General features: G+C 42.4%; 2 protein-coding genes across 3 annotated transcripts in view; one reads left to right on the top strand and one right to left on the bottom strand.

Annotated features, from left to right (window-relative positions):
• Window positions 1-10,982, bottom strand: part of NCK2 (NCK adaptor protein 2) — an 84,919-nt gene extending 73,937 nt beyond the window's left edge. For both annotated transcript variants that reach the window (XM_054271809.1, XM_054271810.1), the window contains exon 1: window positions 10,697-10,982. The gene's annotated coding sequence lies outside the window, so the exon portion shown is untranslated. The remainder of the gene's footprint in view (window positions 1-10,696) is intronic.
• Window positions 10,524-19,414, top strand: part of FHL2 (four and a half LIM domains 2) — a 143,704-nt gene continuing 134,813 nt past the window's right edge. The window contains exons 1-2 of the mRNA XM_054271813.1: window positions 10,524-10,568; window positions 18,926-19,036. The gene's annotated coding sequence lies outside the window, so the exon portion shown is untranslated. The remainder of the gene's footprint in view (window positions 10,569-18,925; window positions 19,037-19,414) is intronic.

Below are 19,414 nucleotides of genomic sequence, written 5' to 3'. Positions count from 1 at the left end.
AGTTTCAGATCACGGTTGCATATAAAGTCCTCAGAACGGGCAACTGTCAGTAAGTATATTACAGCACATCTACAAGCTGAAAACCCCAGGCTACATTTCCTTCCAGTACAGAACAACACAGATTTTTCAGAACAGCAATGTTCTGAAGAAATATTACAAAAAAGAGAATATCCAGGTATTGGAAAATAGAAAAAAATGAAATAATATTGCTTCTACCATTCCCCCAACACTCTGTGACACTGAGATCCAGTGCTGAATCTCATCACACAATTCCCTCTACAGCAGCTCTCCCACACTACAAAGAGTGGACAAGCAGGAGGAGGATGTATAGTGAAGGAAAGTCCAGTGTCATTTTTATACAATTCACCTTAGGCCAAAGACAGTTCATACTGGTAAATCCTATGCCAATTTGGACCACATTAAGTTCAGATTTAATTAATCATTCTCAAATACCAAGCTGCAAGCATATCCATATGAAGGTAGCAAATAAAACTATGATATTCTGCAGAATAACCTGTAAAGCACCCTACACTTTCTCCTACCCTGAGCAGATATAAGCAATCAGACAACCTTATTTCCGTGACCGTGTGCAACTACATATTTAGCTAGAATTGAGAGCCAACAAAACACTAACAAAAATATCTTCATCCAGATCCTATTCACAGCTGTTAATTTAATGGAAAGCCTCTTCCGGCATGAAGAATACATGAGTAATAGCCTCCACGGGAACTTTAACAGCAGATCGTTAGACAAAGGGCTTCATAACGCAGCAGCTGGACGCCATTCAGCTACCTGACAGCCCTGTGCTGCTTGCAAAGAGTGCATTAACCACAGGATGTGGCTTTCTGGGGCAGACTGGTGCTGCCCGGGACTGCAAAGGGAGCAGAAGGCACATGGGGTAAGGAGGCAGATTTGGATGCTTTGAAAGAGGTATTAGAGCAAAGGGCTGTGTAATGCAAGACAACATATCGCACACAGCAGCTGCAGGAAAACAGATTTCTCTGCAAAACAGTTACACACTGTCATTTTAACTTTCCATAAATTTACAGTACTACAAATCAATGCCACTGAAAATTCTAGAAAAACAATACTGAACATTTATTTGTTACATTTCTCAATGTAAAAATGTTTCTTCTTATTTAAGGAAAGATGCATATTGACTGACCCATGTGGGAGCTCACCCCAAAACCCTAACCCCTAATTCCAGAATATATCCATAGAAGAAGGACGTTAAAATCAATTCTACAGAAATATTGTAAGCAAGGATTCAAGTGTATCCTCATTTCAGAAAGTTCATCAACTCTACTTCTGCACATCATGTAACTGCCATGTTCCAGTCAAATCTTACTCATTCCCAAATGTGTGTAATCATGCTGGACAGATTACATTTTTTTTCTGGTTTTACCCAATATCTTTTTTCTTTGCTTAAATATCTCTGCCGTATGAATGCATTACTGAAAACCCAAAAACACGTCCATAATCAAAGCTATTCCCAATCCTAATTATCAACAAAATACTGTGCAATGGAAAAGGCAGAGGGAAGAGATTGACAAAGTAAAGACACAGATGATCACCATCAGTTTGGACAGCACAATAATCAAGGCGTGCACCAACTAAATCAAAGATTTTCTTGAATTAAGTATTTACAGATCCATAAAATAAAATGGTACTTCCCTAAGAAAATCTAAAGGCTCATGTACACAACTGTCAAAACTATGAATTACATTGATACCAGGTGCAAGTACTAATATTGAGATTTGGAGTTTTGATTTCTATTGTGTTTTGTGGGGGTCTTCCTAGTAGGTTCCACAATTTTAGAACAACAGTATCAACAATTTAAAAATCCACTGAAAACCAGCTGCTTAACATCAAGCATGACATCCTGCAAACCAGGTTCACATTCAAAAAAACCTGTGGCAGGAAAATGGCACAGGAACAAGAGCCAAGGGCTGCTACCAGTCAGGTGAGGAACAGGCATGCAGAGTTGACCAGGGAGCAGTGCTGGAAAAATGACCTCCTCTCCAGCACAACTCCACCTTGGCTCACCTGCATTCGTGACTCACTGACATCAGATTCTTGCTACTTTTGAAGAATGAAGCATTTAAAATTTTACTACCTGCTTAGCAAGCACAGTATAATCTACTAAATACCAAGCTGCTTCAAATGCTATGTACACTCAGTAATGGTATGTATGCCATTGCTGCAGAAGAGTAAGTCAACGGCCATTAATTCAGATTGCAGTTATGTACGGTATCTTCTTTTAACCACAAGTATATCACTTATATTAACTCAAAGGAATCTAAATGACCAGCTACTTAACCACTAAAATTATCTATCTGGAAAGAAGGAAAAAAACCCAAAGAACATAACAGACAAATCACAAGGGCAAGCTGAAAAGACTTTTATAACAGAACATTGAAATCAGATCTAGCTGCACCATTAAATAATCTAATACAGTTAAAACATAGGGGGGGGGCAAAGCATTTTAAAAGTTATAAATTTCCATGATCTGCATTAATACACTTTTTTTCAAACCTGGGTTCCTCCACAACAGGAATTACAACCCTCAATGCATTCAAGAGCCTTTCTCATTTTTTATCCTGTTTTCATTAATTTTGGTTTTCTATTTTAAATTCTAGGTTTCCACATTTTTAAATAAAACACAAAACAAACTAATTCCTTGTTTCTTTCCTGAAGGTGTAATTTCCTTTTCCATCAACTTAAGCAGGTATTATATCAAGCACTGCCTGATCCACACCTGTTCTACAACAGCTCAGTATTACTGTTCATTAAACAATCCTGGACAACTAGGAGCCACATTGACTTTATGGGATTGCTGGAAAAGTCATGTCATACACAATGTATAGGCAAAAATCTGTCTCTAAAAATAAGCTGGCTGTGTGACACTACAACAGAAGTTCCATAATTCAATATACATGTTGTGACAAGTAAAGAATGTGTAACTAAGAAAGAATTGACCTGCAATGTAACAGTGGCTCTTGTCTTGGAGGAGATGTGCACATGGCTCAGCTTCATGTTTCGTAAATAAGAGACGTTCACTCCAATAGGACCACTCCTGGTACTGAGCCCGTGCTTGCATTTTCACAGGGCCACAAAAACGGAGACAAAAGCTGGGATACAAAACAAAGAATGAAACTTTGGCAAAGCTTTGACACTGTGTCTTCCAGAGTGGGGAAAGAAATACCTGAATAAAATAAACATCCAGAATCTCCTGTCAGCAAAACCAGAAAAGATCCTAGAGGAATACAACCACAAGTATTATAAGACAAGACTAACGGAGGAAGACAAACATTGTCCCAGTAATGACATTACCCAGACTTTAACAGCTTTCTGCCATAGGAAGTCTATAATATTTCAGTTCATTATGATTCCCCATGCGTCCCTTAAGAGCCTCAAAGCTCATAAAAATGATGTGTCATATTTTGATACTTGTACTAAACACAAGCTTTGTGATTACCAGTGTTTAAACTCAACACAATTCACACAGTCCTCACTGAGGTATCTGATTAAATTTCTAATATTCATGAACTAGAATTTTAATATTGAATGCTCAAAATGATTTAGGTCTTTTGATGTAACAGAACATAAGTCCTTTAGTGTCAAGTGGAAGGCAGATCCTTTATTATGGCATTAATTATTTGGGATATTAGCATTAATTTCTTTCTCTATTTGAATTAAATGGAATTCAAAACAGTGTGAATTTATGAATAGTCCACAATATAATTATTTCTATATTATCCCTGCAGCCCTAGCAGAAAGACTGCCAACAGACCTGAAAATGTAAAGGAAGGAGATTGATCATCACTTTTTCTTTTCATCTTTTTTCAGAAAGACGGGAAAGGTAAGGCTCAGGATGTTTATACTCTAAATGGCTTCACTCTTTTTTTGATGTAAAAATACCTGTGTTTATACCTATAAAAGCCACCTACACTTTTTGCATTCAACATGCAATGATTAAAGGAAAGCACAATTAAGCAAGATATACCATAACCAACTTATTTTATGACTGGAACAAAAACATTCTTAATTAAAACCACAAAGCTGAAAAAATAGCCGGGATTTTTACAAAATATTAATACTCACTGGGAAAAATTCTATGTCTTCACTTACATTTCCAAAATTGCTACATACACAGAATTCCAAGTTCTGGTAGGAAGGACTAATTAAAGATACAAACATGGTACCTTCTTCCCAACACCAGAATAGTACCAGTTATCATTTCACTTGTATAGCCATACAGTATTGCTAACAAAAGTAATTCATAACTATAAATAAACAAATACACCACCACACATGAAAAACTGCTGTTTGCAGGTCATTTGAGTCAGTTACCAGAGCACTAGATACTGACAGACCCTAATCCAGCTTAACATTCCAATACAAATCACACAAAAATCAACATTTATATGGTTTTACCCAACTTTCAAGACTTCTTCAGTCCAGTTAAACCAGAAACACCTGGTCAACTGAGACTGCAACCTTACAAATAAACAACAGTCAAGCCTATAAATAAACCAATTAAGCCATCTGTGCCAGGCTGGCCCTGTTTGTAGCCCATCTACACAGGTGTCAGCTCCAGGCCCTGCACTCTACAGCTGAACTACCATCGACTGTTTGTACCATCACTGGCTCTGTTAGTTCAGCACTAACACAAAATGAAAAATATCAGTAAACTGAGTGCTTGTTTCCAATCTAGCAAATACTCAAAACCTATCATTCTAGTTTTGCTGAAATTTTTGAAAATACTGAAGGCATTTAAAACACAGGCATCTTTAAAGTGACTGGATGAGGTCCAACTACCTTTTTTTCTCTTCTACTATTTAGCAAACAAATTTTCAATTCTAAAATTACCAACTAAATTTTCAACCAATATTAAATCTATTTAAAATGAAAACTCAAAGGATACTTGTAAAAACAAACTAAAAAAACCCTGAACTCAAATCTGGAAAAAGCCTGAAGTTTTGCTGAGCCAGGTGGCAGTGTGCATTTGCAGCAGCCCAAGTCTCCTGTGGTGGAATCCAGAATCTTTGACATGCCATCATTCAAGACCTGTCAAATTTGATATTACTCAGTGTGTGTCTGGAAGGACACCATCCATTCAGGGAAATGAACGTGTCATTTGTTGTCATGACAGCTATCAAAATTCAGCCCGAGAGCATATCACAGAGCCCCGTATCTCTCCTTCTGCACTAAAAGGTTGAAAAATACTTTCCTTGTCGTCATCCTAAACATCATTAGGATGTCAACTAAGAAGTCAGCTCCCCTGAAACAGCAGTGGCCCAGGATGGCACTGGGAGCAAGTCCTACACACAACGGATGTGGGAGAAAACAAGTGTGATGGATACACTGCTATTGTAATAACAGGAAGGAAAAACCTTGCAGCTATGGTATGCTCAGGGTGCTCTTACTGCATCAAAGCCAAGAGGTCAGGATGATCAATGCTTGGGACTCTGCTTTGGTATCAGTGCCAGGTTTTGCTAAACAGGAGGCTTCACTTATTACTGTTCCCTGAAACGTTTATTAGTCCAGAACGCTTTGAAAAATTTAGAACAGTTTAACTCTCCATATACAGATTAAGTTTTAACAGGACATAGCGTTCTTCTTCTCTCCCAAACCTATGAAAAGACTGAAGGAATTAAGTGTTTTGTTTTACTATATAATTAACTAATACTTAATTGGTATATAAATAGCATTATTTCAGCCAACTTAAATTTGACAAGGATGAGTTAGACAATCCTACTATACTTCATTTATAGTTTATATGCTTAATGAATACCACTATTCCTTTCTAAACCTTCCCAGCCTTGCAAGGATCTAATCTTATTTTGAAGGAAAGGTTACAAGACAGTATTTAATGACTTTTTGAAAATAATATAAATAAGAACAATATAGTTAAATCCAAAGCGAAATTGACTTTTTTTTTTCCAAGAGCTTGCCTCTATTTTCTTAAAAACAGAACACATACTTTTTAAATGATGCACTGCCAGCAGAATCAATAATCCACCCCAGCATGAGCAAAAAGCACCTGCCTTTGTTAACCCTCTTCCTGTTCCCCTGCAGTGTCTGATGGCTCCTCTGCACTTGCACAGAGCTGACCCAGTGTAACCCACAGGGAAAGACAGGCTAGAGTCAGCACTCAGCTAAAAGCAGCTTCTCACACTCTAAGAGGACGTGACCCAGACTCGGAGGACTGCATCAGGAAGAGCATCCACAGCCTCCAGCTTCTCCATAAACTTCAGGACCTGCTTTCACACTCGTGTCGCTTCTCTTTATTAACGCTCTCATAAATACTCTGATCATTTCTGGAATACAGAAACTTCAAACACCTCAGAAGGCTAAAATCTGCCTTCCTATCAAAAAAGTAATAAACTGAAGGCCTGCTCATTTATTATTGGTTATTAATGCCCCACCTATCCAAATAGCACAACTGCTGAAACACAACAGGCTCCTCTAACTGTATTTCTTTTTCTGATAAAACATCTTATTTGAAACAAAGTTTGTATTTAATTCAATTAATTTTTAAAAAATATTTAAAAAGGAGACTGCCTAAGAAAAGCTGCTACCTGATTCTGTAAAAGATGACCTTTTTTTGTCTAATAAAATTTCTGCTATATTCTATCTGTGGTTTATCTCACTACCTGTTTTCACACCTGTTTCTATGGTTGTGTGTACTCTGCATACAGTAACTGATACGAGCTGAGGAAAACTGGGGAGGTAAAAAGACACCCATATAGCATTTTATTCTCCACCTGTATTTTGTCACAACTGTAAGAGAGAATCAACACTTTTGAGAATTCACGGATCTGCCAAACGTCCCTTGTTCACCACATTTTCTGCCCCAGCAAATAACCAACAGTAGTTACACGTCACCATATTAATACTGGCTAATGAGATCAGGACAAAACCAGCATAGCAAACCTACAGTGCAAAAAAGCCTCTAAGCCACAAAGTTTGTTTTTAGAATTGTGAACAAATACAGGCTATACCAGCATGCCTGAGCTTCCACTCTAACAAATGGTTTTCATAGCATGAGTATTCCTAAAACTTTACTTCACACCAGGGTTTTCTATATAGCTGCAGTAATTTAAAATGCAATGGGTGGCTATTCTCTAATCAAGATTTACTCCTCTGCACCTCAATTCTTAAAATTCTCAATACTCTATGAAAGCTTAAAAATGTACACTGTCAGGCCACCTCAAAATTATTATTTATGTTGGGTTTAAACTATAAACTCCCTTTATTAATAGCAAGAAACAAATTGATTTGCTGTGTTGCATATACTTAACTGAATATAAAAATATATATTCCATATTGCAATGTGCCTTCAATTCACTCATGTCATTAGCACTTATGAAACAATTAAGAATTCTTATGATGGGGAAAAAAGATTGCTTTAAGGGAAAAAAAAAAAAGCAAAACAACAAAAACTTACCATTTTGAAGAATTACTTTACACACTACCAAACAGAGCAACAGTTTAATTGGGCAGAACACCGTTGACTACATTATTATGAGAAAACTAATGGGCCTAATTAATTTGCAGGAAAAAAATTAAATTGGAACTACCTAAAACAGAAATAAGTTTTGGATTCCTGGGCCAACATGCAGAAATCTGCAAAGCAAAACAAACAGAAAAGTCATTTCTCAAAAGGTGTACCAGGATCTCACATAGTAAAGACTGGACAATGGTGCACAGGTGAAATGATCAGCGCAGGCCTCACTTCACCTCAGGATGACAAAACAATGCTATTTCCCCCGCTGCAAGCACCATTCCAGCTCTCTAAACATCGTTCACTTCAGGAACTAGCAAGAATTCCTGATTTTCACTCCCTGGAAACTACTGTTCTACAACATTTCTGTGTACCTAGTAAACACAAGGACAAAGCGTACTACGTTTAAGTTCACTATTTGATGAGAAGCAGAAAGCAGCTCTCCTGCAGACAGCCTCAACTCTCTGCCTTTTCCACATGCCAGATGACCTACTTTGGGGGAACAGGGTGTCCAGCGACCAGCACCTCACCCTGGGCTGACTGAACTAACCCCAACCCAGCAGTGCCTGCTTTCAGTTTTCAAACTCCCTCAAACACCTCTAATAAATCCACATCAGCAATCCCCCTTCCTCAGAACACCATGGGAGAGGGGTTTGGGAACACCCACAGCTTGGAAACCATCAGTCCCTAAATACAAACAGAAAATATTTTTTTTTAGAACCTATGCTTTACATTCAAAGATGCCTTGGTTTTGATTTTCTGCAAGTAAATTCATACAGCACCTGTCTCCATGAGTCTAGAAGCAGCTTTTATGTTCAAGGAGCATGAAAAACGCAGATACTCTGGGTAGTTTTGCTGCTGCTCAAGACTGATGACCAGCAAACAGAGCTATCTGGGTATCACTTTTCGAGTCGTTACTGTTATAGTTTCTACCGAGGAAAGCCATGAGCACTGCAAAGGATTAACATACCAACAGCAACACAAGGCACAAAAAAAAAAAAAACCCACAAAAAAAAAAAAAAAAAAACCAAAAAAAAAAAACAAAGGCTGGAAAAGAAGCAGACACTGCTGACCTTGTCCCTCTTCTTTAGCTAACAGAAGATGTGAGGTGACACGGAAGAGAGAAAACACCTTTCCTTAAGCTTTCAGACAGCTAGCCAGGAAAATAGAGAAGAAAAGAGAGGAAGGGGAGGTAAGTTCCATTTCTGTCATGCAACAAGGCAAAGGCTGAAGTTCTGAATTTATCATATGTTCAGCAGCCAAGACGTAGTAAAAAGGATGATTCAGACTATCACGGGCTAACTCTGTTAGTTTTGGAAAAATATTGCAAAAGAGATTTTGTGTATAATTTTTTTTTCACAAAAGTAATCGGAAATGTAATCTGGTAGAAGCAGGAGGCAAATGCAACAGCTAATGTTGCAATGATAGAACAACAGCAATAAGAGCTAACATTATAATGAATCTGTATCTGTTTCATGGCCTATATAAAAATATTTGCTAATTACAGCCTTGATCTTCATGGTACAGGTGCCTTCTACTGCTACATTTATTCACTGTTCCCAAAAGTGACATCTTCTGTCAAAGTCACAAGAAGAAAGTCAGTTACAAAGACAAAGCGATCTGCTTAACTTCTTAAACACACTTGGGTGAGACAGAGGCTTTCGATTTCCAGAGTTGTGAAATCAATATTTCAGAAAAGAGACAACATTACATCAGAAATTATAATCCTACAAATGAAAACATAATACCATTGACATCATCTATGTGGTGCTGACTCCTTCAGATTCCTAAAAAGCAATGGCAAAACAAGTACTTTCAAACAGAAATTCTGCATAATCTCCTACCCAGTGAGTCCTTTCAAATTCCTCCATATTAAGTTACCAGTCCAAACTCCCAATGATACAAACCACGCGTGGTTAGGCCATGAAAATTTGTTTTTACAAAGGCCACTACCACATTTCATGAAAGAGAAGTCTAATTCTCCCACGTTAAGCTGCTAGAACAGCAGCAGTATGTTCCTCAGAAACAAAAAAGCTTCATGGGAGGAAACACTTTTCAAGCTAAAGAATGCTTTAAATTCTTGCCGACTTTCAGTCACCATACAACTTTTAAAACAACAAAAGATTTCTCTTTGTTTTACAAAAACATGATAGTTCCGAGTGAAATACTGAATAGAATTCACGGAATAACCCTGATGCACACAGAGAACCACATTCACTGTTTAAAAACAGTGGAAGATATTAACATAGGAACTAGAGCCGAGAGCCTTCATGATCAGCCAGCTGCAGGTCAGACCTGAACTACAAACCTGAATCCCGATCTGGCAACCTGATCTTAGATAGGCCAAAGTGACTACCCTGCCAGCAAGGGGTAGCTGTTAGCCTGGGCACATTTTTAATTAAAAACAGGGAGAGAAGACTTATAAACTTCAGTAATTTTCTTCCCAAAACACGCAGGGATGCGCTTCACTGAACACTCATTACGTGAGACGTAATTTTACCTTTATGTCCTTTACCTACACTGGCATCGACCGAGGCCACAGCGCACCGCGCTCCTTGAGAAAATCCCCGGCCTCAGCCCTACTGAGGTCGAAAGTCGGTGACGGAAAGAAAAACGAACGGAGCGGCCCGAGGGCGATGTCCCCGCCGCAGCCCGGTGTGCCCGCCCGCCGGTCCCCGTGCGGGGCGGCGGCGCTCCCGCTCCCGCCCGGGAAACTTTCGGGTTGCGCCGCTCTCCGGCCGGGAGGCGCTGCCCGCCTTCCCCCGGCGCTGCCCCGCGGCCGCCGGATACGCCGCCTCCATTCACCGGAGCCCCGCGAGGGGTGCGGGGGGGTGGCGTCCCGGCCCGGCGCTGCCCCCCGGCCGGGCGGCACAAAGCAGCGGCTGTCACACGCACACGAGCAGCAACTCGGGAGGATGAGGAGGAGCCGCCCCCGAGCCCCCCCCGCAACTGGACGTGGCACAACGAACACTCCTCCCGCTCCGGGCCCCCCGTGCCGCCCCCCGGCAGGTACCGGCCCCCTCCTGCGCGGGGCGGCCGCGGAGCCTCGGCCGCACAGGTGACACCCGCCTTTCCCCCGCTCCCGACGCCCCTTCCCCGCGTCGTCCCCCGCGGCCGCCACAAGTTTGCGGCGGGCCCCAGCCCCCGCCCCGGCCCCATCCCCGTCCCGCCCGCGGCCGCGCTCACCTCTGGCCGGCCGGCGGGTAGCGGAGCGGGGCGGGCGGCGGCGGCGGGGAGGCTCCCAGCCCAGGCGGGCTCCGCTTCTTTGTCTCCTCGGCGGCGGCGCCCGCTCGCTCCCCCTCCGCTTCCCTCTGCCCTTCCCTGGGCGGATGCGGGCCGCGTCCTCCGAGAGGGGCCGGCTGGCTCCCCCCGCTTCCCCTTCCTTCTCCTCCTGCGCTCTTCGCCGGACGCGTCCAAGGCCCCGGCCCTCGGCGGCGGCAACGGCAGCTCCGCTCCCTGCCTTCCCTCTGCCTGCTGCGCCCGGCGGCGGCGGCGGCCCCTCCTCCGCGAACCGCCCCCCCCCGGCACAGGCACAGCCCCCGCCCCCGCCCTGCCCTTCCTGCCGCTGCCGCTGCCGGGATCGCGCGGGAGGAGCTCTCCGGGCTCCCCTCGCCCGCCGGGAGGGCCGCTGCTCCCCCGCCCCAGCGCAGGAAGGACGGCCAGGGACAGCCTGGGTGGCTCCCTCCCCTCTGCGGGAGGACCGCTCCGGGACCGCGGGGCGGGGCAAAGGGGGCCCTGCCCGGCAGGAGCGCCCTGACGCCTCCTTCCCGTTCCATCCCCGTGAGACCCGGCGCTCCCGGAGAAGCTGCCCTGCTGGGAGCCAAAGCGCCCGGGAAAAGTACTGGCGAATGCTGAAAGACCCGGGGATGGGGGGGACGCGCGCTGTTCGGGGCCGGGCCGGGGGAAGTGCCCCGGAGCGGGGAGGGGTGCGCCGGGATTCGCCCTGGGGCTGCCACGGGCCGGGACTGCGGGGCCGCTGCCGCCGGGGAATTTCCAGCCGCGGTATCGGGGCGCTTCCGCCGCCGCCCATAAGCCGCGGGGCGGCCGCAGCCGTAGCTCTTCCCGGCCCTTCTTTTCCTGCCGGCCCGGGGCGAAGTTTCAGCCTCAGCGCCCCGTGTATCGGCCCGGTCGGGCGGTGACTGGTAGGTGTTGTGCCCTCGGCAGAGGATGGTGGGCATGGCAGCCACCCCAAGCTGCAGAAACAGAATATCCTGTGTTGGATGAGACCCAGAAGGTTCATCGAGTCCAACTCTTTTCCAAGCACAGGACACTCCAAGAATTCCACCATGTGCTGAGAGCGTCGTCCAAGTGCTTCTTGAACCCTGTCAGGCTTGGTGCTGTGACCACTTCCCTGGGTCACCTGTTCTAGTGCCCACCCACCCTATGAAGAACCTTGTTCTAATGTCCAACCTAAACCTCCCCTGGCACACTTCAGGCTGGTCCCTGGGATAAGCCAGCTCCAAAACAGAGCCCCGTGGCTGGGTGTATGTCCAGCCCATGCCAGCTGCTGTGCCCCTCCACTCACGGGAAAGACCTCCACAAGTGGTTAAAGGCAGAGGAGAGAAACCCCCCATGGTGGCCCTGATCTCCAGTGGGAATAGCCAACCTGCCAGCCCCAGTGCTTTCCCCCTGGCACGCTTCCCCCAGTAGTGTCCCTGGGCTGTGGGGAAAGATCATCCCTCAAGATGGGCAGGGAGCAAGGGGGAAGCCACTCAAAAATATTGCAAACCCTTTACAACATGGCAGCTTTGAGGGAGAGGAGACTGGAGTGTTAGGTACTGGCTCTGGAACCATACCTCCAGCATTTCCTGGCTTGGGAGGCAAGGCTAGGCAACACTACTCTTTCTGAATCCAAATTAAAGTCAGCAGCCCTGCTGTCTTGTTTTCTGTGACCAAGCTTAATATAGTAGTGAGATCTTGGGACAAAGATTTTAGAAGCTTGAAATATGATGATTTAAAAATGTGTGCTCTGCAATCTTTCCGTGCTCCTGCTTAAAATGGTTTAGAAATCCTCAAATAACTCGCTCTTCCCCTTGTTAACTTTTACAAATTCTCACAGCACTGAATTGATGGTTTCCAAGTGCCTTTCACATGCCTGTGAGATAAACCTGAAAGGAAAATGTGGCCACTTCTTTCTTCCAATAAAGACTTTGCATGCACCTCAGGGAGGAACAGAAATCCCCTTTCCTAGGTTTTTGTGCATGCATTTCATTTCAGTTCAGAGAGGTGTTAATCTTCCTTTTGAAACAATAATCTGACCGTGCTTTTTTAGAGCTGGAAAATATTTGGGGTCCCTGCTGGCTCCACCTCACAGCATGGTCAGGCCTCACTCCAGCCTGCAGAGGCTTGGGCTGAATTTAAATGGGATCGGTCATCCAAGGACTTTCAGATAAAAGTCTCTGTTGTTTCTAGAACAAAATGCACTGTGGGATTGATAAAAGACATGTGAATTATCCCTTCTCTCCTGTGCATTTATAGTACACAGTTAGGTTTCACTCTCGGTTTTGTCCCTTCTTACCACACCCTTGCTAATGCCATCCTACAATAAGTGCTCAGCTTTGTTCTTTTCCCTATAGCACTGTTGAGTTGAGGATGTCCTAGGCAGGGTGGCATGAACCTTACAAAGTTTCCAGGCTAAGTTAGACTTCCAGAAGGAACCATAAGCTGCTGAATGAGTGGTAGCTCTCAAAGCTTTCCAGGTATCTGAAAAAAAATTATAAAACACACCTAACTTTAGCAGATTAATGCTAATAGGATTTACAGAATAAGAATGTTTTAGGGAGGGATTTAGATGAATACATTGTCTTGAGGCAAAGGACTAATTTAAGCACTCTGAAGCATACTGTTGTTAAATATACTTAATTACATTAAGAAGTGATCTATTAAAGCTGGGTTTTTTTTTTCAAAATGTGGCTTATGATGAACAGAAGACGCTGTAGAAAGTGTTTGCAAGGGTTTGTTGAAGGATGTTTTAACTGCCTATTTGCTGAATGAATCCTTAGGTTTCTCTGCAAAAACAACCAAGATGTTGCCCTGTGTAGTATTTCAAAACATTGAGCCTACTGAAATATTAATGTATGCCTTTTAAAATGTCATAATTAGCTGTTATCTCTGAAATAACTGTTATTAAGAAGAGCTGGCTGCTTGTGATTTGAGTGAGAATTACATTCTAAATATGAGAAGATGATACATTTGGGGGAATATGCACAGAAGTGAAAGCAGTACATGATGTGGCAGGCACACTTTTGTATAAAGAAAGTAAATATGTAAAGCATGCACTTTTGCATATGCATAAGAGTGGTGCTGTCCTTAGAAAATGTATACACCGGAGAGAAGAGCATAAATATTTTTCCCAGCCTGAGGGCATAACTACATACTAAAAAAAAAAAAAAAAGATGGGTAAGTAATAGAAATATGTATCTATGTCTTTGGCAAAAAAACAGCATGCCTCATACTGCTGCTTCAGGCAGGGCTACATGCAAACCCTAGACTTAGAGGTTGTGTGATAGACCTGTTTTGCAGTTACATAATGGTAGCCAATTCATCTTGATGTTCATGTTTTGCACAAGAGGCTAAAAAAAAACAAACAATGGTGTGTCTTTTGGCTTATAGTTCTTAATTTTTTTTCTACCTTTCTTTTTTCATGACTACCCATTTTCTGTCTCCTGTGTGCTGCTGCTTGTGCTTTCCCACTGGCCTGGCAGAGCAGTGGCTTCCACAGGATGGACACGTGAATGTATGGATCCCAGCCATGAAGATCCAAACCACACTAATATATTTACACACATAGTGGCAGGAGACAACAACCACCTCCCAGATGTGGCTCCTTCTGCACAAATACCTGATCTTTTCTCCACATGCATCAGGTTTTCTCACCAGCCGCTCCATCTAGAGTATGAGGTAATACCTACTCCCATAGGGAGACATTTTAGCAGGGATGTGAGACAGAGGGACTGGTAAGTTGAAAATCTGGAAAAAAACATTGTCCAGTTCAGAGGTGGACAGTAAATTTGTTTGGTCACTCTGTGTTAGTCCATTGGGGTGAAAATATACCTAATCTAAGTTAATATAGGTTGCACTCCATTATTTGAGAAGTCTTTCCAAAACATATTTTATTCTATGATTCTGTGATTAACCTCTTTCAAAAGCCCCTACTCCTGATTTTCAAAACTGCCTTTTAAAGATATCAGTAGTCTGATAAACTCCATTTATACACATGGGGTTGTTACTACTGTGTCAGTAACAAATGGAAAGGTGAGAAAACCTTGGGCACTTTGGAGAAGAAAAAAGGGGATTTTTAATTCTCCCTAACCTGGCCAAAAATGCTAATTTTAATAACACAAACAACAATAACAGAAGATAACAGAAAACTTCTGTCAGTGTATTTTCTCTCAAAAAAAAAATCTTGAAGGGTTTACATCACTGCATATTTAGTTTCTGCTTAAACATGTGTTTAATTCCCATGTAGACAAAGGGGAATTACATGACCACTACCAGGGGAGAGTAGATCCCAAATACTCACTTAGTTACTGCTGAGTCACTTAAGTATATTTGCACTATGATTCTAATTCAGCCTGACGGTAAGGCAGCTGCTTTTCTCACTTACTACATGGCTGCTGCATCTTCAATGACATTTATGAAAAACGTTGAGGGGAAGAACGTGTCCTTAGAGCTCACAACACATCCAAATTCTTCTATTCAATGGACCAGAGCTCCCCAAAGGTGCTGTAAAACTGCAAGCTAAATCTATCAGCAGATCACATTTAACTATGACAAATTCTATCGTTATCTTTTGTAGACAGTTGCTGAGATTCAAAGTATTTATGTAAGGAAAACAAACTGGTGTTTTGGGCTTTGGAAATGTCAGGGCCCTTGATTCTCCTGTTTATTTAAAAGTGGATGTGTGCTGAGGGACATCTTTTGAACTCTATTCAAAGGTTAAAACTGATCTTTCATACAGTTTTGAAATTCAAAATACTGCTGTTAAATGTTTTGACTCTGCTGTGTAATCTCCGTTTTGCACTTAAATACCAAATTCTGTCTAGTGTTGGCTGCTCTGCTCAGTGCAGAGACACAGGCATTTCATCTTCCAGCCATGAGGTGCAGCCATTTCAAAGGAGGAGCACAACCCCCTGACATGTGCCACAGCTGTGCAACAGTTCAGAGCCAGTGGTGCAGATATAGCATTCCACTGCTATGGTAGGTTATGTCAGCAAAATGGGATTGCCCACATTGGACTTTGCTCAGGGCTGCACGCTGATACTCCCCTCTCATGAGTGAAAAATGTGTAGGGAGAGGCAACAGAAAAGAAACAGAGAAAGTTATCTTACCTGGAGATCCAGTAGGCTGCATTACCAGTCTATGTGTTGTGTAAAGCCAGGGACCAGTGGTTTCTTTGCTTGGGAGGAACATTTTCCAAGTATCTGTAGGTGTTTACTGATGCAGGGAAGCTCATTCCATGGGCCAAGTTCCATGGCAGCTTCCTTGAGGACCCACAGCCATAACCGTGCAGCTTTTGTGTGCCCGGACAGGACTTCTCTGCCCATCCCAGCTGCCCATCACAGCAACCATGGTCTGGTTGGTCTGTGGGTCTGCAGCACAAAAAGTGTCAAAGTGATCTGCTGCAGATCCACAGATGCATTACCTGACCATGTCACCCCAAGAGCCTGGGCAAATGGAGCAGAGGGATGGTGGGACTGAGTTGGGCCAGGAGGTTGAAAAAGCAGCTGCAGGTTGTGAGTGAAGGCAGCACAATAATCCTGTGACATCACGCTGACTCAGGTTTAACTTCCTACTTGGCTCTCTACTAGTGCTACAGCCTTAATTATCAACTTCATATCAAAGGACTGACTTCATCCTTTAGAGGTCTGACTGGTGTCAGTTTCACAAACTGACAATGCTGTAGTTAACTGCAGAGAAGGAAATAAATGCTCCCCATTAGCCTTCCCAATTATTTTCTAATAACTGGTGACTAATCATGGGCCCTGCCTTTGAAAACTATTATGCTAATTATTTTAATTGTTATACAAAATGTATTGTGTCTCTCAGAGCAATGATCCGAAGAAGCATAAGCCTATGCTGAGATGTGCAACCTTCAAAACAATGTTTCAATCCTTCATGACTGCCAGGGAAAGTCTGGAAGCCTGCTCTCTGTGAACTTAGAAACCTGTAGATAAAAGAAAAATCAATGTGCTTTTAAATCAGGATTTTACATTATTTCTATGATTGGTGTTGTGATGGAATTTTTGAATGTTTGAGGTTGACGACTCTGAATTAGGTCAGGCAGTGTAAGTCATTTTCTGCTATTATATGCTGGCATAAATTTTACCTTCATGCAACATTTCCTATTTGAATGGGTAATGCAGACTCTTACCAATCAGTGCACGAGATTTTAGTCTACAGTCTAGACAGATGTACAATCCATGCAGATCAAACATCATTTTACAATGTTCATAGTCTAATCTGATTTTTTTTCTGGTTCAGAAAATACAGAAGTGTAGTCTGTATTTTATTTTTCAATCCAGAATTAAAAGACAAGACCATAAGTAGTGTGATCACTAGATGATTCTCCCTGTATCTGTGTGATCTACAATAATGGGAGGCAAAACACAATGGGCACACAACAATAAACCAAGACTCCAGCTGCCTCTGATGAAAAATTTAAATTGAAGATATTTTTGTGCAGTCAGTTTTTTAAGTTCCTTCTTAATGTTGTGGAGCTTATGATCTCTACACTTAACAAGTGAGGTCATCCTCATTTTCTAATGAGAAATTGATTACAAAAACCTAAATAGATGTGACTTTAAAATCAGAATTTGGGTATACAAGATGATGGACCGCTGTTTCTAACAGAACTGGTACATAATTATTGTGAAATTTGGTGTACTCTGGTATTTTGCTGTCACTCAGCAAATAACCTCAGTCATCGCTGTGGAATTAATTGAATAGTACATCAGTACAATCAATCGCTGCTCAATCTAATTAAAATTACAATTAGCTGGGAGAAAAATAGTGTGAAGAACTTAATATGGTTGAAAGTGAAATTTTCCTGACTCCATCAGTCATAATTGGAATTGCTGAATGATTATACATAACAGAAAAACTGAATACCAGACAGCATTATAAAAATCAGTGGTCAAATACAAATATTACATTAAAAAAATCTGGAAACACTGAATTCTTAAATCAGAGATTAAGAAAATTTTTAACTATACAAAATCATAGCTATGGGTTGTTAACTGAAATAAAGTAAAATTTATTTTAAATATTGATTGCATCACAATTATTTTAAGGAACAAACTTTTTAATAATGACAAAGGACCTATGAAAAAATAGCTTTCAAAATACAATTAGGGCTATCTTGGTTTTGGGTAGGGCTTTTTAAAGCAATCCCTTTTTTAAGCTGCTATTGCAAAGACAGCAACATGGCAATAACAACTGGCTGAGCATATGTAAACTTGGATCTGCATCACTACCATTCTTTTACCTGATCTCTATTACATACAAGAATTGTCTAGAGACAGAAAAAATAATTCAGAAGTCAGTGTTCCTAGTCTGTTTTTCAACTGTCACCCAAGTGCTGTATAGCTTTGGCTTAGTCAGGAAAGATTTAAGAGTTTAGTATTCCTTGGTTTAATACGATTATAGTAATAGTTCACTGGAATGATGGAGAGATGAATAATTTGTAGAGGTAAAGCACAGAGGGCATCCTATACAAGTGGTATATTTTAGCATTACAGCTTGCAGCAGCAAAGTCAGTCCTGATTTAGCTGACAAATCCAGTACCCAACTGAAATATACCAGGTGCTATTTTTTCTTCAACAAATTTTAGGAGGATCAGTTGTGTTTGTAGTTTTGACACTCATTTGCCAAACATCTTTGTCATGCTAACCTAAGTCACTACATGTTTATCTGTAGCCTGTGAACATAGATGGACATGTGCATCAGAGTACTCTGGATAAACACTTGAGTCATTGACACTGGCCAAATACAGGACCAGTTTCTACTCAGCAAGAAATAGTCTATTCCAGACCAAAGGTCTGCATGGTTCCTCAAATCCCAGTGTAAAATATTGCAGTTCTTTCAATGCCAAACCTCTCCTGAGTGGAGATTGCTTGCCATAGCTGTGAATGCATGCCAGACAGGAGGCACAGCGCTGTCCAGCTGCCGTACAAAAAAGTAACAGTCCAATCAACGAGTTATTTGACCCAATACTAGCAATCATGTCTGTTCTAGGTTTGAAATCACCTACACTTTGACTTTCTGTGGAGCTCAACACTGCAGTAACCTGCTCTCATGGGATTTAAAATTTGATGGGTGAGGTCCCTGACTGACAGGGCAAATTGTGTAGGCAAACCTAATCACAGCTAATTTACTTTATGTTGATACTGGTATGTCATGATGTTCCTTTTGCAGATCGCTCAGGAAAAGACCATTTCCTCTGCCCTCACCCTGAAGAACAGTTTAATTTACCTTAGGAGTTTCCCAGCAGACCACAGGGAGCCCTACAAAGGGTCAGAGCTTGAGGTCAATTGCCTTTGCAGCCCCCCTTAAGGGCCCCCACCAGCACAGCTGTAGCTGGCATTCCTCCCCTTGCCAGCTGCTTCAGAGCTCCTGTGAAAGCCTTGGGAGGGAGAAAAGCTCCTCACTGTGGGAGGGTGGGTGGGAAAAATGATAATGGGGAGTGGTTGCATTCTCCTCATTCCTGTCCCAAACCTCCTAGTCATTGGGTCCTCTCCACTGAAATACCCCCGGGAGGGGAATTCCTGGGAAGCATCCAATCCAGAGAGAATGAAATGTGCCTTTATGTTGACATGCTGTTGTTCACGTTGATCTGTTACAAATGCTGTTTTGTGCTGGTCCCCACATTGCTATTTGGCTGTTCAACACATCACCTCACAATGT

The sequence above is a fragment of the Melozone crissalis genome, unplaced genomic scaffold, assembly GCF_028551555.1.
Source record: "Melozone crissalis strain CALT ecotype California unplaced genomic scaffold, PUWL_Pcris_2 ptg000013l_1, whole genome shotgun sequence".
Lineage (NCBI taxonomy): Eukaryota > Metazoa > Chordata > Aves > Passeriformes > Passerellidae > Melozone > Melozone crissalis.
This window is presented reverse-complemented; position numbering and strand designations above follow the sequence as displayed.